The following is a 19,085-nucleotide window of genomic DNA, read 5'->3' on the forward strand; positions in this document are numbered from 1 at the left end:
GCTCATGCTCAAACTCCCATCCCTCGCTCACATCACATTGCACCTGAAGGAATGTCTCCCAGTACATATCCATCAGATCTTTAAACTCCGAACACACAAATACAAAACATTACACAACACTGGCTCCATGTACCTTAGCAATCAAATAAACTTCCACAAACCTACCAGACACCTCCTCATAACCGGAATCTTGCTCTCACACAACCCTCACATACAAAGAACCAGGCCTTGCCTTTTCCTTCCTCTCTCATGAATCCCGAACCGATATGCCCCTGCACATGAGGACACTTCCTCAGTTACTAAATTCCTCAAGAATCTAAAGACCTGACTGTTCAATTAGCCCAGGTTTAGGCTCGGCCCATACAGATCTCCCTTTAGTGGCTGGATTCCCTGTGGGGTGAGTCATTAGCTTTACAGATTAACATAACAGAACAGAATAAAACAGAAAAGTTGATTAGTCAATTAAATCAAAAAGACAACTTTTCTTAACAATTTATAAACTTTCCTTTTGTAACCCAAAATTACCACATGTAATTACAAAAGAAAATAGCAGAATAAATCTCAGAATGGACTCATGACTGCATACCACTATCAAAATGTATGTGCTCTGAAATTATTATAAATAATACATTTAAGACCTGCCTTCTGCTCAAAGTCATGCCCCTGATCTTGGAGGGCCAGGTTGCTCTTAGAACCCTCCTTTAAATTAGTGTCATGTGGGAATATCAAGAATGTGGCTAGGACAGCTTGGCCAGAATGTCCTGGGCCTTAATTCTGACACAGAGACAGAGGTCCTGCCAGAACTCATGTCATTCTTCACCCTGCCGGATATAGACTCCCACTGCATTGAAGTTCAGGACAATGTCCCTCCAAATTGGGGCCTCTGCTGCATGGCTCAGCTTATTGTCTGGACCTTCAAAATCCGTGGGTAGCTTTGAAAGATCCCCTTATCAATTAGGTATAGTTCTTGATTAGTGAAAAGGGAGGATTCTATTCTCTTAATCAGTCAGCCATGTTGAAGATTTGGATGCACACATGAGAAGCAGAATGGAGGAGGATGTTGTTGTGGTTAAAGGATAACCAAGAAGGACAGGAAAAGATCTCTCTTCCTGTTCCTGTGTCTAATTTCCTATTTGTTGTGGGAGGTAAAGATCACCGCTCCCACTCCAGGGGGCAGAGAGTACTATTTAGGAGGGAACCCTTTGCATGCGGAAGAGAGACCTCCACATGAGGACTGGAGAGCCCTTCCTATATAGAGACACTAAAAAATATTGGGGATCAAGTGCATTTTTACAAGGAGTGGTTATTTATCTGATTTGTGTGGCAAAATATAGGTTGGTAATGTGTAAGTTTCAACACATTACCTGTACTGAGTAAGAGAGCATTTCAAGTAAAATGTGCTTGAATGTTATTGAAATGTATGTGCCATTTTATTATTACTTTGAGTGTTTCACTTTTGACAATATGTGAATTAAACTGTGTTGTCTCTGCAGGGTATATATTAACAGTGTAGCAGTCCACCACTCATCAAGACAGCTTACAACCACAAAGAATTGGGCAACTAAACAAACAACTCAAGAGCAAAATCCGTTTAGTAGTCCATCTTGCATCTGTATGCAATAACAGTGTTCTGTAACCCACCACCAGATATGGCTGTGTATCAGGTGTAAGGTATAAATATAAGCTGCATCACATAACAGTCTGCAACCATCTTGCACCCAACTGCAGGGGAGTACCCAACACTCCCGCTATATGGTCAAGACATACAAATCTTTATTTAAGGATCCCATAGGCATGTGTTCAATGAAGGTTAGGGTATGTGTGTGTACCATCTTGTGCCTCTGTTGAGGTAGTGTGGTTGGACATCTGTAGTGTGCTAGGAGATGAGAAAAAAAGGCACACATGGTATCACTGACAATAAAGATGTAATAGTTCTTACAAAGAAATTCAATTGTAAATATATCATGTCTACATAAATTCATTGAGTGTCAGGTTATATGTGATTATGTGTAGTAGTGAATATTGAGTAAAATGCTTGAGATGCCACTCCTGATACACATGTAGCGCCAGTGTGAAATGTTCCTACTTCTTAATGAGTTACATGTCACACAAAATCCACAGCAAACAATCAAATTGCAATAGGCTGATGAAAGCTTTCAGAAAAAGGCAATGTACACATTAGTGAAGCAGCACATGCCATCAACGACAGCTTGCACAATGGAGTCCCAGTGGTGCCTGTTGCAAAAAAGGTTACTGAAGTGCCACATGTGTGCACAATAGCACCTAACAAAAGAGGGAAGTGGGCAAAAGCATAAAATTCCTTTGCCACCTTTTGCCTTTCCTCCAGTGGCTGTGGCATGGCTATACACTGAGGCTCTCTTCTGTATTTCAGCAACTGAAGCAAGATTCATGATTGCCGTGCCTGTGAAATTCCAACTTTGTCAGAAGTGACCTTCTGGAAAGTGTACCTAATGAATAGCAAGGGGCTTACTCTTTTGTGGGTGGATGTTTTCCCTCCCTGAACCCATCCTTACTCCAATCACAGAAAAGATCGGAGCAGTAAAGGTGGAAACCTCCACATATATGAAAATAGATTTTTGTAGTGTGTAGACAGTACTACTGTAGTACTAATAAGTGTACTACAAAAAACAGTTTGTGAACAGACCCCATAGTTGTTGCAGCTGAGACTTGTGTTCGAATCCATGGCATCTATTCTCACACGAAGTTGATGAAAGACATCTTGGAGCTAGAGGAGGATCTTGTAGGGATAAAGACTTAAAAATGTTTATTTTCACATTTAGTAATCCATTAGAGACTACATGTACTCTAAGTATATGAAGTGCAAAATCAGCATTTGGTAGTGTATTGTAGTGTAAATGCATTGTCATGTCCATTTTGGATGGAAGGAAGGTTTTGCGCAAACAAAATGCAAAATGACAAAAGCACTATGAACTACAGTCTCATGATCTCTGTCATTCACATTGTTCCTATGCAGTTGCACTAAATTCTTAAAGCTAATGGCACACAATTGCAAGATGTGGAGTATGAGAGAAATTTCAGGAATTTTACAGAAGAAGACTACTGTGAAATTACCGATATGATGCTAATTATGCCAGCATAAACACAATATTGCCTGGGTCAACTCTAGAGCTCTTGTTTGATGTCACCAGAATCCTCCATTCGAATTAGAAACCCTTTTGTACTTTTCATAAAGTGTCATCTATTATGATTCGAAACTCCATTGCACTGCTTATGTCACTAAGTTCCCAGTGTGGATTGCAAACTCTAGTGGAGATATGTTGGCACAGAACTATTGTCATTGGGTCTGATAAGGTCAGTGCAAGTAAATTGAGGACAGTCAGGAGTTTAATCGAAACATGCAATACTAATGAAAGCCTTTCATGTTACAGTAATTCACTTATTACATTGAACGTAAACAAATCAAGAATAGTCATTTTCTTAATGTTGAAGGCAGCCCTTTTTAGCAGGCAATCAATTATAACTCAGTGTGATTTACAGTTACTGTATTAATTTCAATTATATTTCAGCTCAGAAGCAAGATTTATTTATAATTAATAATAGAATTGAGGCACATAGAGATTTAGCAGTAATGTCACATACAATATCAGAAGGTAGCTCCATAAACCCTAATATAGTTATTATATTATTTTTCTTTTATATATCAGTATATATATTTGCAACTAGGCAGTGTTACAGTGTCGCCTCCCTTGTCTGCTTTCCCTTTCTTCAGATTTATCTCAACTCCACACAATATTGGTATGAAGTTGGCTGTGAGTTTGGGAAAGTTTGGAAATCACCCCCACCCTTATTGGTCTATATGTCCAGTTTAGTTCATCGTGACAATTAGCCTACCTGGCTATTTTCTCTCTCCTGATCTCAAAGGGAGTATGTAGATTTAATTAATGAGTGAATGAATGACATTTTTCTAAAGCACACAACTTCTCAAAACTGGGTGTCGCAGAACTAAAGCCAGTAGCAAAAAGGTCGACCGGAAAAAGGATCTGTGGAGAGAAAAATTAAACAAGTTTTGATGAGTTTACAGAAAAAAGGATTCAAATATGCAATGTTAAGGTGGTCTGAGATCTACAGAACCTGGGAGTGATAAGAAATCTGTGTCCTGCCAACCGAAGGGCCCAAGCTGGGGTATATCAAGATACCAATTTCTAGAGATATTTGAGGCCTATGGTAATGACTGCCCTGTAGGTGAGGGTGCGTGCAATGAAATTAATTATCTTGGAGATGGGCACCAAATGGAGGGACAACCAAAGGACATCTGGAAATGTTAATGTGAGATAAGTTATAGGCAGCACTCTGGACAACCAAAAAAAACAAAAAAACAAGTTTGTCTAATAATAAAACAAGTTTGTCTAATAAAAAAACAAGTTTGTCTTTGCTCTCGCACCTTGGACATGGAATCGTTGGTAACAAGAGGCTTTCACGAGTCCCAAAGCCTCCCCCATACAGAGTATAACTCCAAACTTCACCTTACACAGGGTGTGGGGAGACAAGCCTTACACAGGATCCTAGCATCCAGATTACACCCTCTCCCCCTTAAAGAATTACACCCCTCCGGGTCGATAAGAACGGCGATCATGGAGTGCCGGCTCTGCAAATATAAACGTGAGCCCTTGGCCCATATCCTACTTTGCTGCCCGGCCCTGCGCTTAGTCCGCAGACTTTGCCTTAGGCCCATCCTGTTACAACTGGGGACCTGAACTGTAAAGGAGGCAGTCCATCAACTATATACACTGGACATAGTGAAGCACATGGCCATGTTTGGAAAATTTGTACGATCAATCAATGCATTTCTAAAGCGCGCTACATACCCGTGAGGGTCTCAAGGCGCTGGGGGTGGGGGAGCTGCTACTGATTAAAGAGCCAGGTCTTGAGAAGTCTTCTGAAGGCCTGCAGGTCCTAGGTCTGTCGTTGGCTGGTAGGGAGAGCGTTCCAGGTCTTGGCGGCGAGGTAGGAGAAGGATCTGCATACAGCGGTGGTATTCCGGATACGAGGAACTGAGGCGAGGGCGAGGCTGGCAGAGCGGAGGCTATGGTTGGGGGTGTGGAAGCTGAGTCGGTCATTGAAGTATGTAGGTCCGGTGTTGTGTAGCGCTTTGTGTGCATGGATGAGGAGTTTGAAGGTGATCCTCTTGTTGACTGGGAGCCAGTGTAGGCCTCTCAGATGGAGTGTGATGTGGCTGCATCGGGGGACGTCGAGGATCATTCATGCCAAGACGTTCTGGATTCAATGTAGTCGTCTCAGGAGCTTGGTTGTTGTTCCTGAATAGAGGGCGTTCCCGTAGTCGAGTCTGTTAGTGACGAGGGCCTGGGTGACGGTTTTTCTCGTGTCGGGGGGATCCATTTGAAGATCCTGCGGAGCATTCGGAGGGTGTTGAAGCAGGACAAGGAGACGGCGTTCACTTGCTTGGTCATGAAGAGGGCGGAGTCGAGGATGACCCCCAGGTTGCGTGTGTGGTCGTTGGGTCCCGGGGCAGCGCCTAGCGATGTGTGTCACCAGGTGTCGTCCCAGGCTGATGAGGTGGGTCCGAGGATGAGGACCTCCGTCTTGTCTGAATTCAGCTTCAGTCTGCTGTCCTTCATCCAGTCGGCGATGGCATTCATTCCTCTGTGGAGATTGGCTTTGGCGGTGTGGGGGTCTTCGGTGAGGAAGATGATCAGCTGGGTGTTGTCGGCATAGGAGATGATGTTGAGGCTGTCGTGCGACGTGGGCGAGCGGTGCCGTGTAGATATTGAACAGCGTCAGGCTGAGCGAGGATCCCTGAGGGATGCCGCAGATGGGCTCTGTGGTTTTTGAGCTGAAGGGTGGGAGGCGGACTCTCTGGGTTCTGCTGGAGAGGAAGGATGTGGTCCAGGCCAGGGCCTTCTCTTGGATTCCGGCGTCATGGAGGCGTGCTGATAAGGTGCGATGGCAGACCGTGTCGAAGGCTGCTGATAATTCCAGGAGGATGAGGGCGGCTGTTTCTCCCTTGTCCATCAGGATCCTGATGTCGTCGGTGGCGGCAATGAGGGCGGTCTCGGTGCTGTGGTTGCTGCGAAAACCGGATTTGGAAGGATCCAGGATGTTGTTGTCTTCAAGGTAGCGGATTATCTGTTTGCTGACAATCTTCTCTGTCACTTTTGCCAGGAACAGGAGCAGGGAGATGGGCCGGACGTTCTTGAGGTCCTTGGGGTCCGCCTTGGGTTTCTTCAGTAGGGCATTGATCTCGGCGTGCTTCCAGATTTCCGGGAAGGTTGCTGTCTCGAAGGAGATGTTGATTGCTTTCCGGAGGTGGGACGCGATGGTTGTGCTGGCTTTGTTGAAAACGTGGTAAGGGCAGGGGTCGGATGGGGATCCGCAGTGGATGGAGTTCATGGTTTTGATGGTGTCTTCATCACTGACGGTGGACCAGGCGGTCAGGCGGCTGGTGCGGATGGAGATGGCGGGGGTGGTGGTCTCGGTGGTGTGTGCGGGGGTGTCGGAGTTGAAGCTGTCGTGGATGTCGGTGATCTTGTGGTGAAAGAAGGCGGCCAGGGAGTCGCACAAGACCTGTGATGGTGGAATGTTGTTGGTGTTGGAGCTGGGGTTGGAGAGTTCTTTCACGATGCTGAAGAGCTCTTTGGTGTTGTGTGTGTTGTTGTCTAGTCGGTCCTTGAAGGCGGTCCTCTTGGTGGTCCTGATGAGTTGGTGGTGTCTGCGGGTGGCGTTTTTGTGGGCTGTGTGGCTGTCTGGTTTTCGGTTGTGGAGCCATTTCTTCTCCAGCTTCCGGCAGGTGCGCTTGGATGTCCAGATGTCTTCGGTAAACCAGGCGGCTTTCTTGTTGGTGTGGTTGGTTGTGGACATCTTGAGAGGGGCGAGGGCATTGGCGCAGTCGTTGATCCACTGTTTGAGGTTGGTCGCAGCGGTGTCGGGGTTGATGGGGTCGGCGGGTGGTTTCAGGGCGAGGGTGGTTGTCAGTTGGTCCTTGGTGGCCTTGCCCCAGCAGCGGCGTGGCAACTGTTGGGAGCGGTGGTGTGTGGTGGGTTTCTTGAAGGTGAAGTGGACGCATCTGTGGTTGGTCAAGTGGGGTTCGGTGGTGTGGTTGAAGGAGACTTGGGGGCTTGCGGAGAAGATGGGGTCCAGCGTGTGTCCGGCGTCGTCGGTGGGGGTCATCACGAGCTGTTTGAGTCCGAGGTTGGTGATATTGTCGATCAGGTCGGTGGAGTTGGCGTTGTTGTTGTTCTTGAGGAGGAAGTGAAGGTCCCCGAGGAGGATGTAGTCCATGGAGGCGAGGGCGTGGGTGCTGATGAGGTCGGCGATGGTGTAGATGAACTGTGGTCCCGGTGGTCTGTAGATGAGTGTTCCTCTGAGGGTCGTGTTGGGGTCGGTGTGGATCTGGAAGTGCATGTGTTCGGCAGTGGTGAGGGTGTCGTCAGTGTTGGTCGAGACTCTGAGGGTGTCTTTGTGGATTATGGAGATTCCCCCTCCAACTCTGTTGGCGCGGTCTCTGTGGGAGATCTTGTAGCCTTGTGGGATGGCTATGGCGATATCTGGTGCTGAGGTGGCTTTCAGCCAGGTCTCCGTCAGGAAGGCAACGTCGGGCAGTAGAATCTAGGATGTCCCAAAGTTCGATGGCGTGCTTGCGAGCGGAGCGGGTGTTGAGGAGGATGCATCTGAGGTGGTTGTGTTCTCTGGTTGGTGGTTTTACGGGCTGGAGGCTGGTGAAGCTGCAGTTTTGGCAGGTGAAGGGCCCTTGGGTGTGCTTCGGGAAGGCCTGATATCAGGAGTGGTCTCCTCCGGTGTTGAGTGCGTGGAGGGTGCTTGAGTCATAGTGCAGTCTGGCGTTGCTGCGCGGGGTTCTGGCACTGGGCGGGGTCCATGCACGGAGGCCGGCGCGCCAGCGGCGCGCCCGCTGCACGCTTCTGCTGCGCTTCCACGCAGTGCCCTCCATAAGAGGCGAAGTGGGAGGGAGGAACAGCAGGGAGGCGGGAGCAGGGCGGCCAATGGGGAAGGGACATAGAAGAAAAGGGGAGGGCCACAGTGGAGCAGCGGCGGGGAGCGGGGATGGCACAGAGGCAAGGGACGCAAAAGGGACTGAATAAATAAAACAGAAGTACAAGTATAAAGTATAAAGCACAGAAAAACAGAAATACAGGGATGCAAAGCAATACAGGTGCAAATCAGCAGAAGTATAGAAAAAAAAAAGCTACAACATCACCAGGCCGCGGGAGCACACCAGCGGTGAGCTCCTGGCAGCGGCAGCTGTGGGGGAGAGTCATGGGTGCACAGGAGGAGCCGTGCGGCGTGGGGAGTGACCTGACCCAAGAACAGGGTCAACGGTCGTCACAACAGACTCGTATGAAGCTGATGGACTCTCCCAGCTAAGTAATCAGGCAAGCACATGTGCCGAGGTTACTCATCATCTTGAACTAACTATTTAGCTTAATGGGATCATGTATAACTTTTGGCAGACTTCAAAAAAGCTATCTCAGATTTAATGATTATTGAATTTTAGACCTTCAGATTTTAATCACAATGTCTATTTTTTAAATTGTTCATCTTTTAAAAATGTAGTGTTCTTTTATTTTTATTTTTTACTTTCCTCTGTTGTAATGGGTTTGAGTAACCACACAAATAAAATCTATTCATTCATTCATTCATTCATTCATTCATTCACTCTGGACAACCTGGAGACAATGAGTCATATTTTGGGGCTTCAAGCAAACAAGGTTTCCTATAACACAGTCTGGAGGTTATTAAAGCATGGACCATTGTTTTCCTGGTGGCTGTAGGAATTAAAAAAATGTTTTAGGACTTTGATATGGAAGGAAGATGTATCAGACACAGAACAGATCTTTGAAGTTAAGGTAACACTGTAATATACCTTAATACCCACGTTTCCTGCTGACAATGAGCCAGATTCATCAAGCCACCCTGCTGATTCACCAATCCAACCAACTTATCAATCAGGGATTCTGGATGAAATTTGTGTCATTGTGACTCTTTTCTCCTAGCTACGATCCTCTAAAGGAGACAGCTTTCTGCTTTCTAGCATAATTCTGTAGTGGGTGGCTCCATGGCTAGTGGGAGAAGATGTAGCTTCTGCAATCTCAAAGGGTAATCAATAGACCTACAACGTGTCTAGTTTTTGATAGATTGCCACACTCACAAAACTTTGGATCCTGCTCAGGACTAGGGGATTTGGAATTTAACTAGACATTAATGGTGGAGTCTGCATGCATCCCAGTAGTCTTATCAAGAGCCCCATGATTTTCTGCAGGGCCAGGTAATTTACAAGAAGATTTTGATTCTCCCATGGTTAATTTTGCTTGTATCCTTTCATAAAAGGAAAGTGATTTTTTTTCATTAGTGCTTTTCTGGTACTAAGCTGGAGATAAACTCTTATGCTTGTTTACAGTCCTAAGATGTCTTAATAGTGGCATTTAGGAAGATATTTTAACAGCCTGATATGGGCATTCTGCTGAAGAGTCTTTTTCGCCAATTTACTTTTGAATCTACCTGGGTTGAGAGAACTCCAATTAATTTGCTTCATTGTGGGTTAAGAAAAATAATTAAGAACAAACTAGTTGGACCACAGCATCAAACTTTTTTTTAACTTTATTTATGTAATCTTTTAAATTAGCATTGAATACAAGAAAGATGATGGGGGGGGGCGGAGCCAGACCGGCGGAGCCGCGAGCCCGGGCGACCATCTTGGCCCCCGCCCGCTGATCCCATCAACCATCCTGCACAGCTCCGGTGCTCCCGTGTGTCGGAAGGGGCGCTGAGTAGATGAGTCCGACTCCGAGGGATTTTCGTGCCCCGAAGGCGGAGATATGGACCTTCGTGATTTCTGCCCTGCACGAGACCCGAAGCCCGGACCCCGCGTGATGCCACCACCGCCCGAGAGTGCAACAACAACGGCCGCACGGACCCGGAAGGTGCCGGTCAACCGCTATGAAGGTCAGCCCGCCCCCGAGAGCTTGCCCCCAGCGCTCGTCCCATGGAAACTGGAGGACTAGAAATATGCCGTCCTTCTACGCTGATCTGGTTCCCCCCCCCCGACTGCCGATGGACGGAAATGGTTATCTAAAAGCTGCTCTTTGTTCCCCTGTTGGAACTCTGTTTGGCCCACAATGCGCTGATTACACTCCGCACCTCAATTGATCGGAGTCGGTTGCGGCGTAACGCCATTGTGGCACCTTTTTGGACTGCGGGGGCTCGTATGCGACCATCGGCCGGAAAGTGGGGATGACACTCATACTGTGTACCAACGTGGAGGAATTGATGATACCATGCCTTTTTCCAAACCTAGGGCGGGCGGCTCTGGTATTTGTCTACGCGGCGTTCATGCTGGGGGTCTCTCTTGGGAGCGGCACTTTAATAAGGTATACCTGCAAATGGCGTTGGCAGTGCGCACTGTAGATCGAGGGGAGGAGATCGGATTCCCCCCGTGCGCTGAAAGGGCGGAATTGGATATGGATTGTTACAGGGGTGAACCCGGTGCTCTTGGAATGGAAAGAAAACCCGACGCCGGTATCCTCTTTGAGAGACTTTGTTTATGTAGCCCCTGCTATACCTTGCTGTGCAGACGCTGCGGTGGGAACTTGATGTGACTCTATCGGCGGCAAGAGAGGAAAGTTTGCACATGGGGACTCCTTGTTTGTTCCTAGTGGATTGCTACATGGACACCTGATTTCAGGGGTACATCGCTTATTTGGAGAAACCACCCGATGTGTTTTACCATTCTCCCTCTCGCGCTCCTCTCCAGGTGACGTGTCTCGCTGTGGGATCCAGAAACTGCGAAAAGGCTGTTCTTGTTGCGTTACACATTGTTCTCCGGACCGTGGAAGGCCAACATGGCGGCGGATGACTTTTGATTGTGCAGTTTCCTGAGACATTGCAAGGTTTCCGATTCCTTTCCGGCCTGGCCTGCCTGTTCACTATGGTATTCTGATTGCCTGATTCCGCATCACAGAGTCTGGGACATGTTTCTGATTAGGGCTAAATGAGTCTACGTGAATCAATGGTACTTTGGTTTCCTTTGTAGCGACACGGGGGGACATCTATCTTGCCCGGGTAACTTGAGGAGCTGAGCTGTAACTGTGATCCTGATTATGTTGGTGTCTTTGATGCTTTATTGTCAACTCCGGTATCATTGCAATGACACGAGGCGGCGGGGGGGGGGGGGCGGGGGCCTGTACTGGGGACCCTCCATGTTTTCTTCTTCTCCTACCTTGGGGTTCTAGTTCACTTCTTTCCTTTCCCCTTTCTTCTACTTTTGTGTGGATTAATGTCTCTTTCTCCCTTTTTATCTCTCTTCCTTCTATATTTCGGGTTTAGACACTGGGCGACAGGCACGCTGCTAGGGGGGTAGGCCGTAGCCGTATGCAGGGGTGCAGGGTGGGGGATGGGGGAGGGGTATTTTTGTTTTTTCCTTTTCTGTTCTATGGCCTTCCTTTTTCTTGTTAAATTTTGCCTTCTCTTTTACTTTCTTCCTTTTCTTCTCCTCTTTGCGGGAGCTGATTAGAGGTAACTCTCCGTGCGTTTTACTAGCTCAATAATAAGGGTGAATGTCTTTCAATGCTTTACGGTACGGCGGGCAGACACTGTTTAGGTGGGGGAAATATAATGTTTATCGTATATCCTGATTCTATGCACTGGCGCCAATAACCTGCCTACGGTGGTCCTGACTGTGAATATCCTGTTTTATGTGTAACCCTTGATTTGTTATGGTTTAATTGTGCGGCATCAGATCCTTCTCTTTCATTAATTTAAAAAAAAAAAAAAACCTTCTTTAATCCTGTCGCCAAGGTGGTACTAAGCTTTCCTGAGTTATAACATAGATTTTTGGAGGCATACTCTTGCATTGCTCCTGTTTTATATTGTTTGCTTCGACCACCTCTGTTCTTATGGTCGACCGTGATGGTTGGTAGACTTGTGAATGTAACTGATTAACGTACCAATAAAGGTTTACCAAAAAAAAAAAAGAAAGATGATGGGACAGAAGTAAGTTTGAATGAAGGAAGTTTTCAAAGTTTTGTCAACTGAAAATTCTGAAAAATTTAAAAAGTCATTATCATCAAGAGTCTATGCATGTATGGAATATGAGGGGTCTTGTGACCTTGATTGAAATGAAATTGAAATGAAACATCACCTAAGGTTGCTTTGTAGTTATATTCTGGTGATACAGGGCTTCTGTTATTGTGCTGCCCCAAAAGACTGATGAAGAAACCAGAAGAATCGAACATCTGCTATGAAAAGATGATAGAAACTCATTTGCTCACTTATATTATCTTTTCTTTGAACAATACTGATAATAATCTGTTACTTTTACCAACTGCAATAACTGAAGAAAACAGGCTAGTAATGTATTTTCTTATTATATAGTAGAACTTGCAAAATAAATACACCAAAGTGTTTAGAACAGTTGATTCATGACCCTTGGCTTCTGGTCTGATTCTGAAATTTCTTCTCCAGTCCAACTGTCTTTTGGTGATCATACAGATCTAACAAATTTTGATATGTTCACATTTTCCAATTATCCTGAATTTTCTGAATTTCTAAGTAAAGGGATGTAATGATTGGTCAATTCAAACCATATCTGTCATGACTTTTGTTCTTCTTAAGGAAGTTATTGGTCATAGTCTGTTGAAGTAGGAGATGCTAACTCCACAATTTATATATTTTCTCTTTTGTTTTATTGTTCCATGCTTTTTTGCCACACTTTTCAAAACCTGAAGCCAGCACACGTTCATCCCCTACAGAGCATGAGTGTGGCATTCCAATTCAATCTGTCAGCTTTTAGCAAATTTACTCTGTAAAGGACAGAAAGAGGGAAATCTTAAAGGGTTATTCAGGATTATAGGACACATGGCTTTATTGGCCTATTGTTGTCACCTTCTGGGGCATCATTATTATTGTACCAGCAAAAGATCATGATTAGGACTTTTGGTTGACTACAAATAACTATTAAGATCATAGTTAAGGATATATATTATTTGCCCTTTATCAAAGAACTTCTGGAATCTTCTCATGGACCTCAAATTTACATTTAACTGGTTTAATAGGAGTACCTTTTTGTGGCGCATTAAGAAAGTTGATGAATGGCTTTCTGCACTCTATTTGGACTTTATGAATATTGTGTCATGCCCTTTGGAATGTGCACTGCTCTATTTTTCAACACTTTATGGACTAAATATTCTCTAATATGCTGCATTAAATTGTCCTTGTGTACTTGGATACCTTGATGTACTATAAGACACTGATGGAACATCAAGGACATGTGTGTATCATATTGTTTAGATTTCAGCAACATCACTTACATGGCAAACAAGAGAAACATGAGTTTGAAAAGATTCTGGGAAAGTGTCTGCTATTTTGTCTTTGTAATCTCAGACAAACATTAAAGAAACCCAGTATCCCTCAATTCACAAATCAAATGTTTATGTAAGACTTTGCAGAGATTACTTGTTGTGTTACTTGCATCCTTAAAAAATAGAACTTGAGGAAGGGTTTGTTTGGTATGATCTCATTGAAGGAGTTTTGAATGAATTTAAAGAGATGCTTTTGCAGACTCCTATCTATCAATGATGTTGTAGAAAATGCAATAAGTGATGCAATATGTAGGCTAATTAGTTGTGCATGTTGAGGGTGCAAGTTATACTTACTTTAAGACACAAGCTATAGTTACTAAAGATAACTATATGTGTTGAATTGCAGAGGCTTTGTGAGTTTTAAACAGTGCATTGTCACTCAAATGTTTACCTAACTATAACATTACTCTAACCTTTCTTTTTTTTCAGAGAATGACTACAGTTCTTTAATGTGAAGTAATATTTTTTACCATATATACAGCTAACCAACCAACGCACACAGCAGCCAGGTCTGACGCCAACCCCCTACAGGCAGCCATCACTTGTTCTTGTAAAGTTGACTGAAGGGACTAGCCTGCGCGTAGCCAACTCTACGGCAAGCACAGACTTTTTGGCAAGCACATAGAGCAGTTGGTCGCACAGGACCTTGCTGCACTCAGGTAGACTTACTGATTTTGTCAAAGATCCACAGCACCAACATATAAAAAGTGAGCCTATTTACCATATGAAGGATTGACCATATCAGTAGACATAAAGCAATGATATAATTTTTCACCAAAAATCCAAATTATTTTAAATCATATGTGTATTTAAATATTTCTTACAATGTGATTTTTATTGATATTGATTATATTGAAACTGTTTAATAGTGTTCATAAAAAATGTCTGTTAAGCTTTTTACAAGATTTTTATTATTATATTTTGTAGGTGAAAAATAATAAAATAAATATTCAGAAACATGTTGCGCTGACAGGTGGCAGAAAGCTCACTAGACCACTAGGGATTATTTTTGGAAGGAGGGAGCGCCCCCCCAGCAAATGGATAGTTCTCCTTTCCCTTGCAATGCCCAAGGGTCTTTCTGCCCCCCAGGAGCTTAATAGAGCTTCTTACCTCTAATCGGCCCCATTAGGTAGTTACAGAAAGCCCCTCCCAGGCATCAGGCTAACCCACCCAACTATGTAAGCCCAGATGTCTTTCTTCTTCCCATGGGGGACATATAGGAGGTGTTTTCCTCCAATCTGATACAGGTAGGGGGAAGAAAGCCCACTAGACCACCAGGGATTACCTTTGGAGGGAGCAGCAGCCCCCCTGATAATAGGTTGATGCTCTTTCCTCCCCTCAGGCCCAAAAGTCTCTCTGCCCCTCAGGTGCAGATCAGAAGACCTCATATTGCCCTTGGCAGGTGCAAAAAGCCCACTAGAACCCAGGGATTTTTTTGTAGAGAAATGAGTGAAAAAATGAAAAAATGAAAATGAAAATACTTCCCCACTTATGTGACAGGAACAATTCAAACCAGGGTCAATGAGAGTCACTCTATGCAACTTCCATTGACCTTTGTTCGATGCTTGCCTTTACTGTGCACTAGGTCCAGCCACACAACCGAGGTAGCGTTTCTATCAGGATAAGATGGAGAATGATGGGTGGTCGGAATTTTGTGGACTCCTCCTCATTCTCGAAGTTTGCATCACAGAAATGCAAGGTCATTGTACAATTTTAGACTAAATTTGAGGTTTCCAGGGCATTGTGGGTAAGAACGTTTTGTGGGATCCACATGGGCATATTACGCTAGACCCCTTTGGGTGTCTAGTTTTCAGAAATATATCAGCTTGGTAGAATTTCCTGGGTTGCTATCGATCCTGCAGCAAAAATATGCTGTTGCCCACGTTGCCAAATCAGATAATTTTCATAACGGGAAATGCTGATGTCTCCACATTGTAGGGGCGTTTCCTGTTGGGGGCAAAAGTCCTACCTATACAAGTTAGGTACAATTTTTTGCGGAAGGCTTGAGGGAATGATAGGTGGATGGAAGTTTGTGGCTCCCTACAGATTCCAGAATTTTCCATCACAGAAGTGTGAGGAAAATGGGTGTTTTTTAGTCAATGTTTGAGGTAGGCAAAAGCTTCTGGGTAAGACAACTTTTTGAAAGCCATCCAAGGCACCTCATCCAGCATTCCTACAAGTGTATAGTTTTTAAGGAATTATAGATTTGCTAAATTTTCTTAGGTGCTGGGTGAGCTTGTGCCCAAAATCCACAGCTAGCCACATTTAAAAAAGGCAGCAAACTAACAGAAGAAGGGTTGGAGCAAAATACCTGCACCTGTCGTAGTCAGTGACTCTGAGTGATGTGATGGTGCTTGAGAAACCTAGGAACACAACCCTATAAGTTCCTTTCAAGGACAAAAGTCCTAAACAAAACAACATACACTTTGGAATCAGCACCCATCAACAAAGTGCTTCTTGTTAATTACAAATAATGTCCTTTGAGACAATAGGAAACATCCGTATCAAATGAACAGGACCGAGCTGGGTAAACTTATATTTTCAATCCTTTATTTTTTTCACTGTAGACAAATGATCCAATTCACAATGAATTTTCTTTTTTTCTCTTTTCTAGCCAACGCGTTTCGTCTCTTTTACTGAGACTTCTTCAGGGCTCAAAACACCTGTCTTTATGGTAAACGGTATGGGCTGGCAAATTCTTAGTATTCATGAGAAACTTGTAGAATCTGTCATATCCTATAGGTATTCAGGAATGACTTGGAAACGGCATGGTGACCTGCTAAAGAAACAGCGTGGATTCAAAGTGGCGTTCGATTGAAAATATAAGTTTACCCAGCTCGGTCCTGTTCATTTGATACGGATGTTTCCTATTGTCTCAAAGGACATTATTTGTAATTAACAAGAAGCACTTTGTTGATGGGTGCTGATTCCAAAGTGTATGACATTTAAAAAAGGGTCAACTTTCAGTTGAAAAATGTGATGTTTCCATGTTGTGTTTAGGGTAATTCCTGTTGAAGGAAGTAGGCTTACACATGCATGTGGCATTCCATTTTTATTGTAAGTCATTTGGGGATGCAGAGCAGCAGAACATTTGTTATTACCTTTTGTCTTTCTCTGCATTTGTTCCTTTCAAACGTACGGCAATTTGTAAGAAAGAAGGCATTTTGATAAATACCCTCTCAATCACAATAGTATGGGTACCCAGAAATAATTCAGAGATGTACAAATAACCACTGTTCATACACTCTGTATCTGGTGTCTATTTCAGAAATATGTAGGTTTCTTTAATACCCATGTTTCAATCTTTACATTTTATCATATGAATTGCTCCATACCAGGTACACAATGAAAAACATTTGTAAAGTAAAGTTCAGTTGTTGACTCTTAGAGAATCTACAAACCCTATGTATTCCGACAAACATAAGGGTCTAGCGGAAATAATGATATATTGCTTTTGTAAATCTACAATCCTGACAAGAAGTTACAAATAAAAGTGTTGCTTTTTCTGAAATGTATAGTTTTCCCAGATCACCCATGGGCTTCACCTTAGTTTCCATCACAAAACAAACTGGAAGTAGGTTGAAATTGTGATTTTAGCAGAGCAGAATTTTTGTTAATGCAATTGTTAGGAAAAAACAGAAGCTTTTTATGAAGCACATTGTTTCCTATTTTTCCCCCAAAACACAAAATATTTACGCTATTTAAATAGTCCCTTCCAGGGGAATCCAAAAACCCTGGGCACCTTTGAAATCCACAGGATGCTGGGTAAAAAGGGCACAAATTCGGCATGGATACCTTATATCCCATTTTTTTTTTAGGCCTAGTCAAAAACAACCTAAATAGCCAAAAAATAGCAGAGCATTATAGAGGGAACAGGTGATTAGCAGTGAAAAGGTTAAACGGAAGGGGGCATGTGCCCCTTCAGACCCATGTGTGGTCCCTGGGGACATCATCCTCCTAGGCCTCTGGTGAGTGATCCAGTGCCTATCTGGGGCTTCCACAAACTATTATGTTGTGTTCCACAGGTGGAGCCCCAGGATGCCTGCTGCCCCAGCTGGCTCCCCAGTCAGCATCATACTGGGTGCTGGCAGGAGCCAGCTATCAAACAGCTTGGTAACTGGACCTTGCTTCCACGGGGTCAGAAGATCTTTTCCCAACTCCTCTACTCCACTGCAGCAGAAATAAATTCTACTAACAGTAAAGAGGGGGAAAGGGGAAAGGGAGAGATAGAGAGACTGCCACTGCGGTGTCTTGCTTTACTGGAAATTCCCTCAGACGGGCTTCCCACACCTGTAACAACAAACACAAGATTACAAGTTCTCACTACTTTTATTATCACAAAAACTAACCTTTCCTGCCCACCTTTTTTTCCTGAACTCCTAGAACCTATTACCTGTATATTCAGTGGTGTTTGCTTCTCTCTCAATGGTTCTAAGAGAAATCAGTAAAAGAAATAGTAGTACAGTTTTATTCAGTCTTTATTCCTTCTTTTCTCGTTGCCGTTTTTTTGCGCATCAGAAGAACCTTGCAGAACGTTGGTAAGCATAAATATATATGCATATATATTCCCACCTACATACAGGTAGAAAAATATCTCCTGGTTGAACTTGAAGATGAAGTGTAGAAGACTGAATACTAGTGACTATAAACCTTTCTGTGAGATAATTTATGTATAATCTCTTTCTATTAACTTCAGTCACAGAAAAATGTAGCGCAATATAATTATGAGGAAAAGAAAAATTGAATTTGCGCTGTATCACGGGAGGAGGAACAAAAGTACAGAAGGCTTTCTGGCTTCTGGGGGGGGTTACAGTACTGAGAAAACAGTGGAGATTAGCCTTATAATGTTCCTGAAATAAGTCTTGACTCCCAAAAAACATTGCTCTCACAAAAGAAATTGAGAACATGAGGGAGAACTTCGAAGAGGAACACTGACTCGTCTCTTTCCAAGTCTCACTGAAGAAAAACCTGAAGTTTCTCGACGACTGGAGGAAACAAATCACTGACCTCTGAGCTCTGAATACAAACGTGAAGTATCGGAATAGCGAGCAGAGAATTCCTCGCTCAATCTTCTGTCAAAAAACTGGAGCACAGAGCGCACGCAGCTGTCTCTGTGAAAAGACGGTTGAAGTGCGCAGAACTTCAAACGCTCACGCACAACATCCACAATAACTTGGTAGCTCCAGCAACGCTAGAGCACTGAACCAACAGATCGCCATATTGAATTTCCGCGACCTAATCGGCGGCGATCTTAAAATTTAAACTTGGATCGCAGTGCAACCAGCTGTCTCCAAGACAACTGCTGAACCCTTCGTCCACCTTTACAGTAAGAACCTTGATCTTGGCGAATGGAACCAGAGTCAGAATTATAATGGCCAATCCTGACACCGGCATCCTTCCTTTCCTCCCACTCAGGCAGGACCAGCATTTTTCTACTTCTCCCACTGGGTAGGAGCAAAGTGGAGGTTCTTGCTCTGGAGAGGGTGGGCAGAGTATGCCCAAACTACCTCGGGCAGGGAAGGGACCAGCAGTGTCCTGGAATGGGAAGCATGGAATACTGTGTAGTATCAAGCTCCATGGGTTGGGCTTCCCGTAGTTGATACCACAGGGTTTAGGTGAATATTTTTTCAGGAGTGGGAACTCAGTCCCCTGGTCCTAAGATGGCTAATGCCACATTTTTGTTAATGGGTGGCAGCCAATGAGATCTCATTTTGA

The sequence above is a fragment of the Lissotriton vulgaris genome, chromosome 2_1 (assembly GCF_964263255.1).
Source record: "Lissotriton vulgaris chromosome 2_1, aLisVul1.2, whole genome shotgun sequence".
Taxonomy (NCBI): domain Eukaryota; kingdom Metazoa; phylum Chordata; class Amphibia; order Caudata; family Salamandridae; genus Lissotriton; species Lissotriton vulgaris.